Source organism: Sorex fumeus, unplaced genomic scaffold, assembly GCF_029834395.1.
Source record: "Sorex fumeus unplaced genomic scaffold, SorFum_2.1 ptg000072l, whole genome shotgun sequence".
NCBI classification, from domain to species: domain Eukaryota; kingdom Metazoa; phylum Chordata; class Mammalia; order Eulipotyphla; family Soricidae; genus Sorex; species Sorex fumeus.
In genome coordinates, this window is record NW_026606129.1 from 31270974 (window position 1) to 31294124 (window position 23151).

Consider the following 23151-nt stretch of genomic DNA (forward strand, 5'->3'; position numbering starts at 1 on the left):
CAGTTACTTCATTAGTTGGTGAGCAATTTGCTTGCACTTCCATTTACTTGGGTTAGATTTGTCATTACTTACCCATGTGAAAGTTATGTTCCAGGAAAACAATGTATAGGAGAAATTGAGGGAGAATTTTTTAAGACTGTATAGGGAGAACAGCATAAGAGGGTTTGCAAGTTCCAAGTAAAAAAATCATTAAAAATATATTGAGCCATAGACCTCGATGAAACACCATGCACAAAAGTCAGATCAAAATGGATTAAAGATCTCAACATTAGGCCAAAATCCGTAAGATACATTGAAGACAAGGTTGGCAAAACCCTCCACGATATTGAGGCTAATGGTATCTTAAAAGACTGACCAACCGAGTGGAAATAGAGATAAACAAATGGGACTATCTCAAAATTAAGATGCTTCTGCACCTCAAAAGACACAGTAACCAGAATACAAAGACAGTCTACAGAATGGGAAAGGATATTTACCTAATACCCATCTGATAAAGAGTTGATAGCAAGCACAAAGCACTGGTTGAACTCTACAAGAAGAAAATATCTAACCCCATCAAAAAATGGGGTGATGAACAGAAACTTTCCCAAAGAAGAAATCCGAATGGCTAAAAGGCACATGAGAAAATGTTCTACATCAATCACTAATCATCAGGGAGATGCAGATCAAAACAACAATGAGATCTCATCTCACACCACAGAGACTGGCCCACATCCCAAAGAACAAAAGCAACTGGTGCTGGTGCGGATGTGGCGAGAAAGGGACTCTCCTTCACTGCTGGTGGGAATGCTGACTGGTTCAGCCCTTTTGGAAAACAGTATGGACTATTCTCAAAAAAATTAGAAATTGAGCTCCCATTTGACCCAGCAATACCACTACTGGGAATATATCCCGGCGAGACAAAAAAGTACAGTCGAAATGACACCTGCACTTCTATGTTCATTGCTGCACTATTCACAATAGTCAAAATCTGGAAAAAACCTGAGTGCCTGACAACAGATTATTGGTTAAAGAAACTTTGGTACATCTACACAATGGAGTACTATGCAGCTGTTAGAAAAGATGAAGTCATGAAATTTACATACAAGTGGTACTACATGGAAAGTATCATGCTAGGCGAAATGAGCCAGAAAGAGAGGGACAGACATAGAAAAGTTGCATTCATCAGGGAAATATAAAGTAACAAATTGGGAGACTAACTCCCAAGAATAGCAGAGATAAGTACCAGGAGGTTCACTTCATAGCTTGGAGGCCAGCCGCACATACTGAGGGAGAAGGCAGCTCAGATAGAGAGGGGAGCACTAAGTAAAGGGTGTTGGCAGAACCCTCCCAGGATGAGAAATGCATGCTGAAAATAGACTATAGACCATACATGACAGCCATTCAATGCCTCTTTTGCAAACCACGGCACCCAAAAGGAGAGAGAACAAAAGGGAAAGAAGCTGAGAGCATTGGAGGTGGGGAATGGGCACCCGGGGAGGGATGGGTACCCAATAATTGTATAACTGAAACCCAAGCACAAAAATTTGTAAGTCTACAACTGGACCTCATGGTGTTTCACTAATAAAAATTTAAAAAAATAATATATATATATATATAGAGAGAGAGAGCGAGAGCGAGCGCACCAGAAAAGAGTACAGAAGTTAAGGTGCTTGCCTTGTTGCAGCTGACCCTAGTTCCATACTTGGAACAGCATAAAGATCCCAGGATGGAGCACCCAACCCCCCCACAACCAAAATAGGCTCTTAAAACACTACAAATAGCATCCCAGAGACTATCAGTGGAATTTCATGTATAATAAATTAGTAATTAATAACTACTGACTTTATAAGAATGCTTATCAGATGGACAGAATTTTTTCAAGTGGAATCATTACCTACATATACTGAAAAACAAAAGAGAAGCATAAACTGTTCTATACGGTCAATCCTGAAGTACTACAGTTTATGCACTTAAGGTTCAGTCTTCTTATATGCTTTTGTTTTTAACTAGTTCGGCTCTGTAATTTCCTGAAGGAATTTTTTACCAAGGAAGGAAAACCAAAGTGGAAGACAACTATAAAGTAATATCAATTAAAAATTTCTACAGACCTGGACATAATTCAAGATTGTCAAGAATACTAATAAATTCGTATCATATATTCACAAGCAAAAGAATCAATTTTCTAATTGTCTTACAGACAGTGTGCTACTTAATTCATACCACTGCCTTTAGTTAGGAAATCTTTATTACACCTCTTTCACAGATGTGAAAACTAGGATCTAGAAAGGTCATTAAGCTTAGCCAGTACTAGATACTGAATATATACAGCACATGTACTTGGATTACAAAGTCTGAGTTATTAGTATTCTTTTCCTCCCAATGAATTTTTTATACATTTAATTCAAGAACTATGACACTAGAAACACCTTGGCAGTTTGTGAGTACCCCAGATGGAAGAGGGTATATTGATAATAACAATGGCACATTTTACATATCTGGTCATTTTTAGGGCAAAATGAATAGTTTAGTTGACATATTTTTATATAGGTTGCCTATCTCATTCATGAATTCAGCAAAAAGTTGCCCATGATGGTTTCTAAATATACTGAATCATAATTTGTATATTATGAACATGGCTTATACACTATAACGCATGAGAACTGTTTGTCCTAAAACCTATAATAGACATATATTAAAGCACAACCATTAGAAAACAAATTGCATCACCCCTAACTATATGCAGTTTTTCTCACTTGAAAAATCATTTCTAGGGCTAAATGGCTCCGGAGTGAAATACAACTATCTTCACACACTTTCAAGTAAGGAAATTTTGGGGATAATTTTTAGTGGATTATTCATAACAAGCAATACAAAATAAATTATTTAGATACTGAAAAAAAGGGTTTGGAGGTCGGGCTGGAAACATTCAAAATATGGTGGTGAGTAGGTTTAAGGGCGGTAGGCGTGGTGTTAGAATATTAAATGTGACAAATTACTGTGAACAACTTGTTTGTTTGTTTTGCTTTTTGGGTCACACCTGGCTCTGCACAGGGGTTACTCGCTCTGCGCTCAGGAATTACTCCTGACGACGCTCAGGGAACCATACAGGATGCTGGGAATTAAACCCGAGTCAGCCACGTGCAAGCAAACGCCCTACCCACTGTGCTATTTCTCCAGCTCCACTGTGAACAACTTTATAAAAATAAAATAAAATTTAAAAATATCACGGTCTTTAACATCATTGTAAAAAACAATTTCTGTCCTTTAAAAACAAACATGAACAGACCAAGTATTAGGAATACCATGTTGTATTTGTCTATACAAAATATGTTTCTAGAGATTAAAACCTGAAGGGCAAGGAAAAATGAGGATCTTAGTCACCTAATTATATAATAACTAGGTGTCTAATTATATAAGGGAGATATTCCATTGTATCAATCACGACACTAAGAGAAAACTGCTATCAAAGAAAAACAAAATAGGCTATGTGTTTTTACACATTGTCTAATTTGTTTTTCTTATTGTTTCTAGAAACTTTGGTCACTGTCACGGTCCTCCCGCTGTTCATCGATTTGCTAGAGCGGGCCCAGTAACGTCTCCATTGGAGACTTTGTTGTTACTGTGTTTGGCATATCGAATACATCACGGGTAGCTTGCCACTCTGCCGTGTGGGCGAGATACTCTCGGTAGCTTGCCGGGCTCTCCGAGAGCTATAGCACAGCGGTAGGGCGTTTGCCTTGCATGCAGCCAACATGGCTGACCCAAGTTCGATTCCTCCGCCCCTCTCGGAGAGCCCGACAAGCTACCGAGAGTATCTCGCCCTCACGGCAGATACTCCAATTCGAGTAGGCTTGGAGATCTCGGCCCCGGAACCCACGTGGCTTTGTCCCTCTGCTGATACCTTCAGGTGTGCGGAGAGTGGTCTCAGCATGGTGGTGGCTGGTCCTGGAGGTCTTCGGCTGCCAGGGCCCTGGCCAGGGCGGGGAGGAAAGCTCAACCCGAGCTTTTAGTAATATTATTTTAGTAATATTTGGTAATATTTTAGTAATATTCAAAGAAATTGGCTCAGAAAGCCTAACTCACTTTCATACTTAACAAAAGTACATCACACTTGAATATACATTTGGGAAAACAAACTTTATACTGTGTATAATCTTTTTACTATAAATTATATAGCTTTTCCTTTTTTTTTGTTTTTGAGTCATATCATCTGGAGGTGCTCAAGATAGACTTGTGGTTCTGTGCTCAGGGATCACTCCTGTTGAGTCCGGGGACTCATATGTGGCACCAGGGACTGAACGCAGGTCAGTCACATGGAAGACAAGCAGCCTACACAATTACCAGCACTCTGGCCCAACTTAAAGTATCTTAACATAACAAACTCGTGTTTTAATGTATGTACTGGCAAAATATTATCAAAGATCAGAATTATCAAGAGAATTGATATTTGTAAAAACCCAGCCAAAAATTTTTTTTAAAAGTTAAACATATTTCAAACATATTAACCAAATACAAGGTAAGTGGCTTCTCTCCATCAAGAAAATGAAGCTACTAGGACATGCAACAAATAATTTTTTTTTTCAAAATAATTTAAGAAACTGGAAATACCTGGCTTATTTCATAGTGCAGTCTGCAATGCAACCCATAACATCTCTGAATAATGCTGTACTAAAGTTATTATAGAAAATCTTAAGTTTCAGTCTTCAGTATAATCAACACTGACATTGTTGAGATATATACAATGGGATGTGAGATTCTAGAAAACACAGAAATATTTTCTGACCCATATTAATCTTTAATATTAATCTTTACTACTGCAAGAGCAATAGTACAGTGGGTGGGGCGCTTGATGATTTGAGTTTGATCCAGATCCAACACCATATAGTCCCCCACTAGGAGTATTCCCAAGTGCAGAGCCAGGAGTAACCTTAAGCATTGCCAAGTGCAGTGCAAAAATTAAAAAAAAAAATTAACCTGTAATAATTCTTCATGTCTATCTTTATTGATCACTTATCACATGCCAGGCTCCACATGCATTTTCCTAATTCTTAGGCAACTATTATTCAAATTAAGTCTAGACAAAAATATCTTCAGAAATATCTTATATACAGCTACAAAAGTACTCACTGGCACGGTCTATATGGGAACTTTGATAACTTGTCTTACAAATTTATGCACTAAATATATTTTGAAGTTAACAGAACATTATTCCAAAATGTACCTGGGAAAGGCAGAACTCAATACTGGAACAATAACCTGGGAGTCAGAAACTTAGATTCTGTCTACAATCCGCTGCTTTAAAACTGATTAGTTTCCTTTTCTGGATCTAAAATTTCTCATCAATAAAATAAGAACATTGGGTTGCAGCAGTAAAATGCTACCGGTTTAAATAAGAAAGGTAGAATTTATACAAAGAATACTAAAACAAAGGGGAATTCCTATTTCAGCCTTTTGATTCAGAGGTACAGTGCATATATTACCTCTTGTGCAACAGTAAGTTGATGAGAAAAGTATTATCAAAATCATAGATGAGGTAACCAAGCTCACAGAAGCAAAATAATTTGCCTATAATTACACTGGGGTTATGTAACAAATTTAGGATTTGAATCAAAGGCTACTTAGTCTTTTCATTTTATATTGTCTCCTAAAACAAATCTTATTTAGAATTCCCATGATCTTTTTTTGGGGTAGGGCAGGAAGTTTGGGCAGGGGTGACAATATAGACCTAGCAATGATCAGAGATCACTCATGGAGGAGCTCAGGGTATCAGATTTAGCGCCAGGGGTAGAAACCAGGTCCCCACTTGCAAGGCATCAAACCCAGGTTCATCACTGTACTAATTCTCAGGATCTCCTAACATCTTTCTTACCCCCAGTATCCATTTCAAACAGTCAAGATAATATGTGTAGGATTAAGTTTTATCCTCTTTCACTGTTTTCAAATAAGGGAAAGAATGTCCTCATTAGTTAAAATGATAAAGAGCTAAAACTCAACCTGACATGTATTTTTTCCCAAGATACTGCCACTTTAGCACTCCTTATAATTTGGCGAATGCCCCCCTCCCCCTCGGAATTAGCATTAGATACACGGTACACCTTTTAATTTTATTTGATTTTAATGACATGGTTGAGTTAGCTCAGGAAAGAAATTAGCCCAGGAATCAGTTTGTATGATTAGGGAATCAAAGGCTCTTGCAGGTTAGCACAGATATGAAGAGCAGTCTACCTCTTGTCATTCCTTTTATGAATACATCTCAGTGCACCAATTATAAACACGATGTCACAAGAAGTTACCTATATTACTGTGTTAAGATTAGCATACTCAATCCAGATTCTAAGAACAAGACTTTTTTAAAGTTACATTTGTTCATAACTTCAATGATTATCAAAATTTCCGTCACATTTTAATGAGTGTTCTGTGCTCTGATAAGTGTTCAATGTGCTTTCCTTTTTCGGGCAACTATCTCATCTGCTCTTTATGATTCATTAAATCTGTAGCAGAACTCTAAGATAGGGAAGAATTTCCTGTTATCAGGGGTGCCAATAAAGAAAATCTGCCAGTTGCCTCTAGTCTTTAGCTCCTTGGAGTAAGCATTATGCATCTTAGAGATGTGGAAAAGGAAGAAGTATTTCTTTAGCCTCCTAACCCCTGTGTATTGATTTTATGGAAAACTCAGCGTTTGGATGGTATGTGAATGTTCTTACTTGCTCTTGGGTGCACCTCTGCTGACTCATTAATATTAAAGCTTTTCATTCCTATGCAACTTTCCATTTCTCAAAGGACACCGCAGTAAAAATTTCTAAGGACCCTAGTGTGGTCCTTAGCATTTTTCCCACGCAGAGACGATGAAGGAACTGAGAGGTTGGGCAACTATGGTGCATTTAGAGAACTGGAGTTTAAAAGAACGCCTGGAGCTCTTCCTCAATACAAGATTCCAACCAACAGCAAAGGGAAAAGTCTCACAGGACTAAGGGGCAAGGGCCAGTTTCGGTCCACAAGACCAAGAGGCAAGGGCCAGTTTCGGTTCACAGACGTCGGCGTCCTTGATCAATTCCGGCAGCGTCCCAACACCACATCCCCGGAGCCCCGGGTCATTTCGAATCCCACTTCCCGCACATTCCCTCACTTTTGAGGCACCCGAGTTCTCCGTTGGGGACGCTGGTGGGCGTGCGCCTACCTGACAGAAGCCACTCAACCCAGGACCCACACACCCACTCCAAACACACAGATTCGACCTCGGGGGGGTGGGGGGGGAGACGCTCGCCCTGCGATCGCGCTGGGCAGGGTGGGCACAGCCCCTCGCCCTTCCTTCCCTTCCCACACGAACGCCGCCTCAATGAATGAGACGCGAAGACCCGTGGAAGCGCCCCCACCTCCCCGATCCCCCGAAACCCGGGCGCGGAAAGGGAAGTTGCACCAGGGAAAGGGACGGATCTGGAGGAGTCTCTGGCACCGGGGCGGCTGGAATAGGCACTAGTCAGAAAAGAATGGGGAGTGGGAGGGGACGGCCTTGAGACGCCAAGTGACACCTGACGTGGATCCTCACAGCAGCAGCAGCAGCAGCAGCCGTTGGGGGAGGGGCCCCCTGCCCTGCCAGCCACCCCCCACAGGCAAAGCGAAAAGCGACTCACCCCGCCGGACTGGTTAAGGACGGCCGCCCACAAGGGCCGCCGAGTTTCGATTTCCCCAGTGCACGGAAACAGACCGAAAACAAACCGGGTCGCCTGGGGGTCACCACGGGCTTCCGGTTTCCTCGAAGACGCCGCCGCTCCCCCGGCGAAGGCAGCCGCTTCGGGAACGCCGCGGAGGGATTCCCATTTCTTCAGCCGCGGCTGCACCGGCAGCGACGCGGCCCCGTCAGTCAGCGGAGACCCAGAGGGTTCCGGAATGAGGCGGCCCCCAGGGGCCGGACCCGGACGGTCAAGCCTCCAGGGAGGGCCCGTTACCCGGCAACGACCGCGCGCGCGGCGCAGGCCTGGCTGGGCCCCGTCCGCGGCGGGCTGCGGCGCGAGCGGCGCGGCGGAGGCGAAGGCCCCCGGCGAAGGGCCCCGAGGAAGAACGTGCAGCGCGCCCCCGGAACAGAGGCTTCCGCGGCCAGGGCTGCGCGAGCAAACCGGAAGTCAGCGCCGGGAGGTGGGCGGGCGTTCGGGTGGCCCGTGCCTGGGAAAGGCGGCAGCGGGAGGAGACCCAGGGACGAGGGGTGGTGCGCGACGTACTACATGTCCCGCGAGTCCCCGCGGCGACTGGCGGAGGCGGAGGCCGAGCCCAAGTTGGGTAAGAGCGTGAATCCCCCGCCCGGCCGGCGCCCCAAGACGTCCCTCCCGGTGACTGTCGCGCGTGTCCTTTTCTAGTGACGGGACCTCGAGCTCGTGTGGTGGGTGTGGGCGCCGCTTAGGAGCGCCCCTGTCGATTATGGGCAGCGCTGTCGCCTCGCGGTCGCCCCGGACCCGGAAGGCGTGACGTTGAGCGCTGAGAGGGGAGGGGGGCGTCTAACACACACATGTACCACCACAGACACACCACATCTGACATACACGTCGCGTCACACACACACACACACACACACGTCTGTGAACCCTGGGAACGAAGAGATTTGGAGTTCGGACGTTGTGTCCAGTTGTCTCCAACTTGTTACCACTTTGCCGGCTGGTGGATTTTGTTTTCTTTTGGGAGGGGCGGGCCGCGCAACCGGACGCGACCCTCTCAAGTTCTAGATTTAATTTTGCGTAGATGAATAAATGAGAGATTGGCAGTTCAAGGAAATTTATCCTCAAGAACCGCCTATTGGCGGCAAATGCCTCCCAACCTTTTTGGAGTGTATTTTTTAATACTGTTAAGTAAGTGGTCCTGTTGGAAGATGGTTTTACACGCCTTTTTTAAATTTCACCTTTCCAACTGGCTGTACCCGCGGGCAGGTTTGTGTCAGTTTCCAAATAAGTTTCTGCTGACAGCTTTGTTAGTGCCCGCTGCACTTGATCTAATGAAAACCCCACCACTACGGCCAGGGATGTGACTCAGAGAAATCCTTTTTTTATAGGAAGCCCAAAGTTCTGCCCGAGGCACCCCATATGACCCCTAAGACGCCTACTTGCTGCACTCCTGGGTGTGGCCCTCGTGGGATCGAGGTCTAATAAGCAGACTGGCCTAGAAGATAATAGGATCTTTAGAAATAGTGTGTTCTAAAGTAATTTGGAGGGTGGGGGGAATGTCACGAGAAGGTGTTTTGGCCACACGCGTCAGTGCTCAGGGATTACTTACTCCTGGCTTTGTGCTCAAGGATCACTCCTGGCGATGCTGGGTAGGTGGCATCCAAGGCAAGTGCTTCAGCAGTCTCCTAAGGTAGATTCTTCTGTTTGGGAGCTACACCTGGCGCTACTTAGGACTTACTCCCGACTCTGCACGCAGGATCACTCCTCTCGGTGCTGAAGCACCCAAGGTTGGATCGTGGCTGCTGCTCTATGCTAGGCAATCACTGTCCTGTCTCTGGACCTCAGTACACTCTTGGAACGTGTGTGGCTCATTAATAGCAATGAAAGAGTTGGTGCCAAAACTCATCAGTTAAAATAACTATTTTCTCATACTAATAATCAGCTTTAGTACCATTTCTTCATCATATTTCAAAACTTTTTCTCTTTCCCATGTCCAGATTGAGTTTTAAGGTAAAGGAATGGTTTTAGTGTAGAGATAAAGAGCAAATTCAAAATAATGCCCAAGCCAAAATAAGCTGGTATCTGCCGCCAGTTTTCCCCTTTTCTGCTCAGATCTCATCTCACACACATACACATACCAGTAATGAACAAAACATATGCAAAAGATTGTAAACTACTTAATGTTCCTTTGCTACTGTATCAAAGCATGAGTACATTTTAAAGCAGCGATCTGCAGACTTGAAAATGCATATCCAATGGAAAGGGCAGACCACTGGTCTACTGCTTTGGTTATAATTTCCTGATCTGTAGCCTGGTATTCAGTGCAGTTGCTATTTCTTGGTTTTAAGAAGTTAACAAAAGCTTATATAAGTCATAAGAATAAAAATTGGAGCCTGAGAGGTAGTACAGCAGGCATGACACGTGCCTTGTACACAGTAGACCCATATTTGACTCTTGGCAACCTTTATGGTCCCCCAGCCTCTCCAGGTGTGATCCCTGATCACAGAGCCAGGAGTAAGTCCTGAAAACTGTTAGGTGTCACCCCAGAAACAAAAATAGACAAAGACAAGAATAAAATTACATAACCTGAACCCTATTTCTAGGAAGAAACAATATACAGTCTGAACACATAGCCTCACTGGGGATTAGGGAAAGGCAGTATCCATTTTTTTAAACAAAATATATTTTACAAAAGGTTCACATCTGAAATTTCATGATAATTTATAATATATTTGATTAGTAGTGTTCTCAGTAGAGCCTGGCAAGCTCCCCATGGCGTATTCCATATGCTAAAAACAGTAACAAGTCTCACAACATTACTGGTGCCCACTCGAGCAAATTGACGAACAATGGGAGGATAGTGCTACAGTGCTGCAGTAGTGTTCTAGTAATCTAATAATACAACAATAACGAAAAGTTTTGGGATTTACATTTTTGGGCACTTTGTTCATTTTTATTGCTGCAGAGTAAATGGATAATATGATCAATTTAAAATATTTTCAAGCACAAAGTATGTTGTTCAAGGAAAAATTAGTACTAAGTTCCTGACTCTTAAAAGAGCACCAATTCACGTGGTTTTCAAGTAAATGAATGCATATGAACACCCAGTCTCACTCAGGGTTTACTCCTGGCTCTGTGCCCAGGGCATATTTTTGGCTATGTGCAAAATACAGCCATCTGTGGTACTAGGAATGGAACTTAGATGAGATGTATTCAAGGAAATTACCTTACCATCTGTACTAGCTCTTCAATTCAAAAGCTTGATGCTTTTCCACAAAGATAACATAAAAGACAAAGATATACCTTACTATTCCTTTCCAATACTACTAAAACTCCTAGATATTGCAATGTACAAAGAATTAAAAGCTATAGATGAAAACGAAACAAGTTTCTGTTTACAGAATCTGGCATCTGTAGATTTTTTTGCTTTTTAAAAAGCAATAGAAATACACCTCGAATTAATAAGAGAATATTTCAAGTTTGGAAGTACAAAATTAATAGACAAAAATCTACCTCTTTTCCCCAAATTGTAAAGAACAAGTGACTTTTGCATTCCAAGACAATACCATTTACTTTAGTAAAAGTAAAGTAAAGGCCCTCCCGTTGATCATCGATTTGCTCGAGCGGACCCAGTAACGTCTCCATTGGAGACTTTGTTGTTACTGTGTCTGGCATATCGAATACTCTTGGTAGCTTGCCGGGCTCTCCGAGAGGGGCGGAGAAATTGAACTCGGGTCAGCCATGTTGGCTGCATGCAAGGCAAACGCCCTACCCGCTGTGCTAACCCCCTAATAAAATACATAATTATAAATATTTATATTTAAAAGTTTTATTTAAAAACTAAAACTGACATATAAAAACTATGAATGCAATATATGGAGACAACAGTTCATATTAATGGGTAGAAAAAAGATGTCAGTCTTTTTTCAATGTAATTTATAGATTAAATTCAAGGCAAGTGAAAATCTTAGGAAGTTCCTTGTAAATATTGGTAAATAATGGTATCTGAGGAAAGTAATAGGACCTAAACTACCCTCCTTCATATAGAATAGATTTTATAGGGAGGTATACTTTATAGTGAATGAAAGTGACCATACAGAATGTAATTCTGACCCCAACAATGATGTGTAGTCTTCCCACACAATAAAGCAATTCTGACACCAAGTTGGTTACCTACTGAGGTATCAAGTACATTATACCTGGAGATAGAGTCAGATCCCACAGATGGAAACTCAGTCCTGTCAAATTGCACCCCTGTACTATCTCTCAAAATTGCACCCCTGTAACTATACATTATACATTGTACCTGGAGATAGTGTCAGATCCCATAGATGGAAATTCAATCCTGCAAAATTGCACCCCTGTCAAATTTGTTGCAAATTCAGGGTATTACCTATTCATTTAATTATGGCTATAAATCTGAAGTACGATGACCCACTCCCTTTGTGTTTTAATGAGTCAGCTAAAGCTGCCAAAAGAGTCATTTTACTTTCTATATAGTCAATCTACTATTTAAAAAAAAGATACGATTTAGAAATGATCAGATTAGGACCAGAGTGGTTAGGACGTTTTGCACTTGACTGACCCTTGTTCAATCCCTGCCATCCCATATGGTCCCCTGAGGCCTGCCAGTAGTGATCCATGAGCTCAGAGCCAAGATTTAGCCCTAAGCATTGCAGGGTGTGCCCCCCCCCCCCAAAAAAAAAAAGGAAGGGACTGAGGGAGGGAGGGTGAGAGAGGAAAGAAAAATGAAAAGAGAAAAGATTATATCATATAGAGATATGAGATATATGTGTGTGTGTGTGTGTCTGTGTGTGTGTATGAGTCCACTAGGTACCTAGTGCCTTATTTTAGTTTCTATAAAAATCACCTATTTTCCTAAGTTCTCTCATCATTTTGGAGAAATCGAGGAATTCTGTGCCAGAAAGGAAACAAAGACCAATGTGACATCACAAGGAACAATGGGAAATGACTATTAAATATGTGGTTCTTAGACAACTGGATATTTAAGGGATATTAAGGAAACTTAATCACTATAGAAATATGAGGTCCAGATAATAGATGATTGCAGTACCTGTGAAAAAATTATCTGAACAGAGTAGAATAACATCCTGTCCTTGGAGTAAAAACATTTCATTTTCATAAACAATCCATTCTTAGTGTAAGAGCAAGTATTGATATTCTGGATTTCATTGAGAATTTCCACTTATATCTGTGACATTACTGTACACAAATAATGAACTAGAAAATTTAGAAAGACTATCCTTTTCAAAATATATATAATAATATATAACTGTCCTCCCGTTGCTCATCAGTTTGCTTGAGCGGGCCCAGTAACATCTCCATTGTGAGACTTCCTTTTCAAAATAGCACCCAGAAATGTCAAATACATAAGAATCAAGTTAACAAAAGAGAGGAGACAAGAGAAATGGAAAGACATTTTTTGTTCATAGACTGGAAGAATTTACATTGTTAAAATGTCTATCCCACCCAAAGTACTAAATAGAGTCAATTAAATACTTATTAAAATTTCAATGAATTTTGGCCAGAGAGACTATAGCAGCTAGGGTGCTTGCCTTGCTCACAAACAGCATGGGTCTGATTCCCTGGTAACCCATATGATCTCCCAAGCACCATTCGGAGTAATCCCTGAGTTCAAAACTAGGAGTAAGCTTTAAAAACAGTTGGGTTTGGCAAAAAACACAATTACAATGACTTTTTTTAAAGACATAAAAAATTCTACTGAAAGTTATATGGAACCATAGAACTCCCCTCAGATAGCAAAAGCAGTCTTAAGGGCAGGGAGAAAAGATGAGAGATGTTGCCTTTCCCTACTTTGAACTATTCTACAAAGCTGTAGTGATCAAAACTGCATGGTACTGAAATAATGAGAAACCTGCAGACCATTGAAACAGAATCAAGAGTCCTGAGTTATCCCTAGATTTATGGACAATTCATCTATGACAAAGGAGCTAAGTGTATGAAGTGGAGCGAAGAAAATCTCTTCAGCAAATCTGGGAAAACTGGATAGCCACATGTGAAAATAAAAATGAAATTAGAAGTATCTCACACCATTCACAAAAGTGAACTCAAAATGGATTAGAGAGATTAGACCAAAATCCATAAAGTACATTGATGGAAGCACTACATACAAGAACTGTCCAGAAAATTGACTGCAGAGGAGTCTTCAATTAGAACACCTTGGTGGAAAAGACAACAAAAATATTTTAAAATAAACAAATGGGACTAAATCAGTTTAGAAAGTTTCTGCACATCTGAAGAAACCCAAACTCTAATAAATAAGATGCCTTGCTGAATGGGAAATAATGTTTGTGCACAGTACATCAGACAAAAGGCTGATATCTAAAGATCTATACACCACTCACAAAACTCAAAAAAATTCAACAATCCCATCCACAAATGGGGTAAAGAGATTAAAAGACATATTCCCCAAGGGAAATATATGGATATCGAACAGGCATATGAAAATACTGATTGTCACAATTAGGTTACAAATCAAAACAACAATGAGACATCATCATGTCCATTGAATGGCCCATATCCAAAGATCTGGAAATAGCCAGTGTTAGTGGGGGAAGCAACCCTATACACTTTTGGGAATATCATCCATTTCAGCCTTTATGGAAAGCAATATGGAGAACTATGCAAAAATAGAACTAGTACTCCCATACAATACCACTTCATGGCATCTTGCCTCTAAACACAAAACCATTCATTTGAAAGATATATGCACACCTGTGCACATTCTCACACTTAGTACAATAGTCAAGATTTGGAAAAAATCCAAATGCCAAACTACAGGTGAATGGATCAAGAATTTGTGGTATAAAGAATAGTAGAGATAAGTACCAGGAGGATTGCTCCACGGCTTGGAAACCAACAGCACACACTGGGGGAAAAGGCAGTTAGATAAAGGGACTACCAAGTAAAGGGTGCTTGGAGGGCTGGCTCAGAATAGTAGATGTGTTCTGAAAATAGACTATAGACCAAACACAATGGCCACTCAATACCTCTGTTGCAAACCACAACATCCAAAAATGAGAGAGAGATCAAAAGGGTATTCCCTGCCACAGAAGCGGGGCGGGGTGGAGCGGTGAGGTGGGGGTGGGGGGAGGCACACTGGGATCATTGGTGGTGAAAAATGGGCACTGATGGAGAGATGGGTACTGAGCATTGTATGACTGAAACGTAACCATGAAAGTTTTTAAGTCTGTAACTGCACCTCACGGGATCACTGGATCAAACAAGCAAACAATAAATAAAATTAAATGAATACTAAAAGAAATTGTGGTATACAGATATAATGTAATACTATGCAACTTTAAGAAAGATCAAGACTATGCAATATGCAGCAACATGAATGGAACTAAAGGATATCATGTTGAGTGAAGTCGGGAAAAAGGACCATAGGCAACAACATGATAGGAGAATTTATCCACAAAATGAGTTGGGGGTGGAGGAGAGGGTTGAGGGGAGAGACATTCGAGTCTTTGGGGATTCACTGGTGATGGGTGTGGTGTTGGTATTATGTGCATGAAAAGCCATTAACAGTATATTTTAAACCACAGAATATCAATAAAAATATTTTTAAAAATGATTTTTTTTTTGAGGACAGAGAGATAGTCACGATCACGATCATGACCATCCTGTTGTTCGTCGATGGCCTCGAGCAGGTGCCAGTAACGTCTTCTTCGTCCTAGCCCTGAGATTTTTTTTTTAAGTGCCATATTCAAGGCTTTTTCAGGGTTAGGAGAATGAGACCCATCATTGTTACTGGTATTTGGCATATTGGGTATACCACGGGGAGTTTGCCAGACTCTGCCGTGTGGGCAGGTTACATTGGGTATCCTGCCAGTTTGTCCAAAGTAGGAATGAGATGATAAGATGTTGCGCGGCCGCATTTGCGGCCGCGCACTTCTGGGACCTGAGTGTGATAATCTCTGGATCCTGGCCATTGTTGGAGTTACACGGCAGTTGGTGGGTGTATCTGTCTAGTTACTGGCAGGTCCAGTCCCAAACCGTGCAGGCTTGGAGATCTCAGCACACACTTGGGTTCCTCTGCCAGTTCTTTTATGCGTGAGGCTCATCCAAGTGTGTGGAGAGTGGTCCCAGCATGGCCTTGGCTGGGCCCCGGTGGTCTTCAGCTGTTGGGCCCTGGTGGAGACAGTCAGGCACAGGGTAGGAGACTCTGCCTTGTTCTCTCCCGGGAACTGAGTGTGATAATCTCTGGATCCTGGCCGTTGTTGGAGTTACACGGCAGTTGGTGGGTGTGACTGTCTAGTTACTGGCAGGTCCAGTCCCAAACCGTGCAGACTTGGAGATCTCAGCACGGGGTCCCACACACCTGGGTTCCTCTGCCAGTTCTTTTATGCGTGAGGCTCATCCAAGTGTGTGGAGAGTGGTCCCAGCATGGCCTTGGCTGGGCCCCGGTGGTCTTCAGCTGTTGGGCCCTGGTGGAGACAGTCAGGCACAGGGTAGGAGACTCTGCCTTGTTCTCTCCCGGGAACTGAGTGTGATAATCTCTGGATCCTGGCCGTTGTTGGAGTTACACGGCAGTTGGTGGGTGTGACTGTCTAGTTACTGGCAGGTCCAGTCCCAAACCGTGCAGGCTTGGAGATCTCAGCACGGGGTCCCACACACCTGGGTTCCTCTGCCAGTTCTTTTATGCGTGAGGCTCATCCAAGTGTGTGGAGAGTGGTCCCAGCATGGCCTTGGCTGGGCCCCGGTGGTCTTCAGCTGTTGGGCCCTGGTGGAGACAGTCAGGCACAGGGTAGGAGACTCTGCCTTGTTCTCTCCCAAGAGCTGAGTGTTAGTACTGGAGTTAAAGTGTATGCCTTATATGTGCTGACCCTGGTTCAATTCCTGGCAGTACATATGGTCCCCTAAGGACTGCAAGGAGTAATCCCTGTATACAGAGCAAGGGCTAAGCCCTAAACACTATTAGGTGTGACCCACCAAAAGTTTTTTTTAATTCTATGTAGTATTATAATTAAAACAAAACTTATACTGAAAATTAAAGCCAATAACAATATATGATACAATTTTTTTGAAATGTATATGGAAATTTATTACAGATACATGTTAGGTCACAAAATAATTGAACAAATATACACCTTAAATCAAACTCAGTACCCTTTTATGACCACAGTGGAAAGAAACTAGAAATCAGTAATCAGAGGAAAACTAGAAAATTAACAGGTCTGTGAAATTTGAACAACACATTCTTAAATGACTAATACTGTTTTAAAAGAAAAATTTAAAAATGTGACAGATAAAACTTTAAAACACAGCTAGTCCAAACCTATGGAATGTAGTAAAAGCAGTACTGCAAAGAAAGTTCAAGGAAAGTTTCTGAAACCAGTAAACTGTATCAGAAAATAAATTGTCTGGTTTTTGTGCCATACCTGGCTGTGCTCGGGGCTTACTCTTGGCCCTGCACTTAGGCATTACTCCTAGTGGGGCTAGAGTTCATGACAATGATTATTTTGGGAAAAGAAATGATAATATTAAGGGGTAAAAAAAGATTTCTAAGAGATTGTTTATGCTTTATTATTTGAAATGGTTGCTGATTCTGTGAGTAGTATAATTTGTGATAATTCATTCAACTGTTAGTACTTAATTTATACACTTTAATGTTTTTAAGATAGTCACATAGTTATAAATGTCTTAAATGTAAAACAGTCTTAATTTTTGGATATTTAACTTTAAAATTCTCAGTTGAATGCTTATATATATATATTTATGTAATGAACTGTGTAAGATTTGTTACTTCAATGGTTAGATATCAGTATCTTAATTTGATTTTGTTATAATCTGTTTTAAGAAAAAAATTGTACTGACACTTGTTAAAATGGTAAGGAAAACTTAATTCAAGGCATCTTGAAAGGTGTTACATAGTCTGTGGAGATAACCCCTTTAAAATTATAAACCAGGGCTGGAGTGATAGTACAGTGGGTAAGGCATTTGCCTTGCATACGGCCAACCCGGGTTCAATTCCCAGCATCCCATATGGTCCCCTGAGAACCGCCAAGAGTAATTCCTGAGTTCATGAGCCAGGAGTAACCCCTGTGCATCGCCAGGGGTGACCCAAAAAGTAAAAATAATAATAAATAAAATAAACTATAAACCAAATTTTATGAACTCAAAAATATTTCCATTGTCAGATTGATTTATACCAATAATTTCTCAAAGTCACGCCATGGTTTTGTTTAGTCTATAACTAAATAGTAACTTTGATGTATTTGATTTTTGTTTCATTGAGTTTTGTCTCACATGCTTTTGTCCTAAGAAAGAAGCATACTTTTTTAATAAGATTATCTAACTTCTTCTAATTTCTGTTACATGAATGGAATATATTATAGCTTCTTAAATTCTTTTCAGGGCCCTGTTATAAGAATATAATATTTTGCTGCTGGGATTATTGTTTTATTTCATTGGACTTTGTATATCTTATACTAGAAATTTATACTACAGTCAGAGATCTTGTGTATCTCATTCATGACTGTGCGTAGAAACAAAAGCTAATGATTTTGTTTTGTGACAAAATCAGTCACTCTAGCTATGTAACTCTAGCTAGATGATGAATTATTTTTTCAGTTTATGTGTTTGCCCTTTGGGCCTTACTTACAAAGGAAAACTGAGTCAAAGTTATTTGCTCTTAGCTTTGCTTTTAGCTTATTAACTTATCTTTGTTTATTTTAATTATCTTAAGGTTAGTGACCTGGAAGCTTAAGAAATCTTTTTCTTTGTTTTGTCAAAATAAAGACAAAGAGCCATTTTTTTCCCCAGTTATATCTTTTAAAAATTTCTTTGGAAAGACTTCTCTCATTTTGCAGGGGGAGGGTGAGAGAGTTTGGGGGCTTAGTAAGAACCTCTGAACTGCCTCTTTCTGAGTGATAAAGATCTTCTGGAAGATTCACTTTTATCTCTACTCTGGAATTTTCTTTAGGATGGTCTATGTTGATACTTTTAGGGTTCTATTTCCTATGATAATTTATATACCCAGTTTCTCTCTCAATACTTATTGAAATAATCTATGCCCGATAATGACTCTTCAAACCATTCTTTGTATCTGCATTTATATCTGTCTTCAGCCTTTAATATTAATTTAAAAAAAAAGAAAAAATAAGATAAATAAGCCTGTAGTCTTGAACAGAATTGAACAGTTTCCCATATAATTACATGTATAATCTAAGCATTTTAGTTTTGAGCCTCAAAATAAATTTATTTCTTAAATATGTATTTAGAAAAAAATTTAAAAATATTTATTTAGACAGCTTGATGAAGTTAACAGTAAAGATCACAATATTTTTTCAATATTGAAATCACTAATGATCTTTTTGTGTTTTATCAGACATTGTTTTAGATAACTTTGATTTATTTCTTTGCATTAAGAATCTAACTTATTACTGTTCTCAGTGTGACATTTAATCTGCAAATTTACAAGAGTATGTTGAAGCATTTCTACATTTTGCATTATGCAATTTAAAATTACCACCATTTACATTTTCATTTTAACACCCTATAAAGAGGTTGATTTGTCTTAATATTTGTGTAATGATTCATGAAACAATAATTTTGTAATTACTAGATCCAGAGTAAGAAAGTTATCACTCTTTATTAGCATTAGGGCATTCATTTTTATAATGAGGAAAAATGTCATATAAATCATTTTGACTGACAAGTTGAAATGCTATAATTAGGTTAACTTGTGGTTTTCCCTCCTCTCCTCTCCCTGCAAATATTTTTTATGTTTTGTGGTTTAAAGAATGTGACCAACTTAAATAAAGACTGTTCTGAAGAGAAAGATTGCCTGAAAGTAAATCAACTGTGTGACTTTTATGACCGTATATCTTAGGTGTCAATTGAAAATGAGAGCATAAAGGATGTTTTAAATAACTGAGAGGATCTAAAATATAGTGCTCTCTTTATTTGTTCTGTGAATATAATTCTGCATTTATGACACCATCATTTTATAAATTGTCTTAAGAACTTAATTATTTTTGTTGAAACTGTTTTACTCCTACAAATATCAATATACTGAAACTGGGATATTCATAACAATTCAATTAGACCTAAAGCATATAGATCAGTTACTAAAGTGATTAGTTAGCACAAATTTATTAACTTTTAGTTATCCACGTTTCCCTTAAAAATCTTAAAGTTACTTAAATACACTTTCTGAAAAGATACGAGCCTTTACACATAATCTTATAGAAGATTACTGGCAGTAATGTATCAGTTAGATTATCAGTTATCCTCATTATTAAACAAACAAACAAACACTGTCCTCCCATTGTTCATTGATTTGCTGGAGCAGGCCCGGCAACATCTCCATTTTGAGACTTGTTGTTACTGTGTTTGGCATATTGAATAGGTCACTGGTAGCTTGCTAGGCTTTGCTGTGCAGGTGAGATACTCTCAGTAGCTTGCCAGGCTCTCCAAGAGGGGCAGAGGAATCAAACCCGGCTGAGTGAGGCTGGCTGCGCACAAGGCCTCATTATTAGGGAAAGGTAAATATTAAGCATTTTGGAACTGTGCTAAAAGCTTTTCAGCAGTATCTTTGTAAACTAAAAATTCCCTGAATTATAAACATTGCCCTTTTTTATCGGTAACAGATTCTTAACAAATTTCTGCTGAATAATTAAGTATAATTTGAGGTTGACATATAGACATAGTTTGTTAACTAGGTTAATGGATGAACAATAATTGTGAAATTTGCATAATGGAGAAATTAAGAATAAATGAATTTTAAGAAAATATTATTTTGGTTTGACTGGGGGGCATACCTGACAGTGCTCAGGGGTTATTACTGGCTCTGTGTTTGGGATGGGGGGAAATTTACTCACTGTGGTGCTCAGGGGTCATGTGGGTCTTACGCATAGAGCGTAGGCCTTCTCTAGCAAATCTTGCACTCTTGCATGTTCAGCTAATTCTCTGACCCAGATAAATATTTTTAAAATTTAGAAGCAAATTAAACAATTATTAACTTTTAAACAAATAATTATCTGTTGATTTGAAAATAATCATGAAGGAGAGATGAAATAAAGTTCTCATTTTGTGTTCTGCATATTTTCATTTTCTCTTTAACTGTAAGTATAATTAAACTGTAAGTATAATAATCATTTAAAAGTAGGAACTCAAATATTTGTTATAGTCTGTGTACCAAAAGGTTTTTTCATATGCTCTTTCACTTTATCACTAAAACTTTAGTTTTTTTTTTTTACTTCCATCGACATGCATAGAGGATAGAATTATGTTCAGCTTATTGAATTTACCTTGTTACACATTTTCATAAGAAATGAGATCAGAATTTTAGCCTAGAGCAGGAAATGATATCCATCTGGAATACACTGCTACTATAGTTCTAAAGTTGTGGTTATAGTATTTTATGTCTTATGATAGTTGTTTCTCTTTGGTAGGTTATTTTAATTGTTAGGGATGTAGTGAGTAAAAATAGAAAAGAATCTTGCTCTAAGTGAATTTTTCTTGCTTTTTTGGGGACTACATTAAATAAAAATGCAGTTTTCTAAGTAGTGTGTAAAGGAAGTAGAATTTTATGACTTAATTGTTTACAAGAGTTATTTGTTGGTGCCATAGAATTGCAGTAATGAAGATTTGCTTCTTTCATTAACTACTATATTTCTGAAATCAGTTGTGGTGTGCGTTGGTGATTTGTTCATTTTTATTACTTTGTAACATTCTATGTGAATATATTGCTTTCATTGTTGTGTTCTATTCTTGAGTTGTTGACGGTTTTTGATTATAGTTTTGGTTTATAGAGTTTTTGAGTATAAATATTCTGTATATTGATATAGATAAATATAGGTATTTATTTTAGATATTTACCTAGAAGCATATTCAAGTTAATTGAAAGCAAATGTACTCTTGCCTAATCATTTGGCAACCCAACCTAAAGTAAATGAGAATTACTGTTTGTTTATATTCTTGCCAAGAGTTTTTATTATTATTAATTTTAACTTTGCCTTTGCTGGTGGTTTTGTGTGGCATATTAATGTAGCTTTAATTTGCATTTTTTGTTGTTATAGAAAAAGTGCAGCTAAGTTTAAAGCCTTTAGCTGTTTCAGGAATACAGGTTCTTGACTGCTATAGGAAAGAATTTGAGAGTGAGTCAGAAAAATAAAGCCTAGACATAGTTTAGTAAGGCTAAATATACACTTAAGAATCATAGGGCAAGGTGAACCCTGAGACAGTGGCAGAAGGAAGGCACTCTGGTGGATGGTGTGGGATTGAGATACTATATGTATGAAACTTTGTTATTAACAAACAGTTTTAAATCATGGTAATTAAAATAAAATGTTTTTAAATTATAGAAAGAAAACAGGGAAAATATAACCTGAAGAGAGTATCTTTGTTTCTAAGATAAATTGATTACTAAAAGTAAGAGTGTTCATTCAGAAAATCAGAATGCTAGAGAATGAATAGTATTGTTTCTCAGACAGGCTGTTTATTAAATGCAAAAGTACACAGTGAAATAGAGGGCAAACACACTAGACAGAGATGTACCATTTCTACAAATAAAATCTACATTGTTCATATATATAAATAGGTATATATAAAAGGGAGAAGAATGCATGGCATATGAGAAGAACTTGGAAAGTGGGCTATTAATTTTCCAAAATCAAAGCACCATTTAGGTTCTAACCACATTTGGTTCCTCATGGGGTTAATATGGAAGTTGTGGGGCTGGAGCAATAGCACAGTAGGTAGGGCGTTTGCCTTGCACATGGCCGACCCGCATTTGATTCCCAGCATCCTGGATATATGGTCCCCCAAGCATCACCAGGAGTAATTCCTAAGTGCATGAGCCAGGAGTAAGCCTTGTGCAACACCATGTGTGACCCAACAAAGCAAAATATATATATATGTATATATATAAATATATATGTATATACACATATATATGTTGTAAATGTCACAAAATGGGAAAATGGATATGATTTTTATAATGTAAATGTGTTTCAATGAGCATATGATGAAGTTGGGGTTATCTCTCTGTCACTTATTCTTTTTACCTGGCTTTAACTGGTCTTAGACCTTACTGTTTACATCCTTTGATGTTGAACATTTTACCTCATTAACTACTTCCAAACTTTGTATACAGGCTTGCAAGAAAAACCTGCTCAAACATGGAGACAGATAATAGATTGAAAGGTGTGGTGATTGATGTGACGTATAGAAATTTCAGGAAGATGTATGATAGTTACTAGTACTAGTATAAGCATGTAGCTGTTTGCTTAGGGGAAAACCAGAATGTTACAGTTGTTAAGCTGCACAGTCTTCACAAAGTGGTATTTTTTTCTAGGAGAGGCAAAATTTTTGATGCCTTTTCCATCTAGGTCAAATGTATACTGGACATACTCCTGTCTTTACAAGTTTGAGCATATTTTCATATTTATTGGTCATTTGAATTGCCCATTTATGAAGTACCTCTCAACAGTTTTTCTATTGCACTTTTTAGTTTTTGATGGGGAGTACA

The 23151-nt window shown here is 39.3% G+C and overlaps 1 protein-coding gene across 2 annotated transcripts in view; it reads right to left on the reverse strand.

Moving 5' to 3' along the window:
- The window catches only part of AZI2 (5-azacytidine induced 2), a 28817-nt gene extending 20846 nt beyond the window's left edge, over nucleotides 1–7971 (reverse strand). The window contains exon 1 of one of the 2 annotated variants that reach the window (XM_056129500.1): nucleotides 7688–7971. The gene's annotated coding sequence lies outside the window, so the exon portion shown is untranslated. Of the gene's footprint in view, nucleotides 1–7613 lie in introns of both variants that reach the window. The other variant, XM_056129499.1, reaches the window with a different exon arrangement.
- Nucleotides 7972–23151: the final 15180 nt, after the last annotated feature.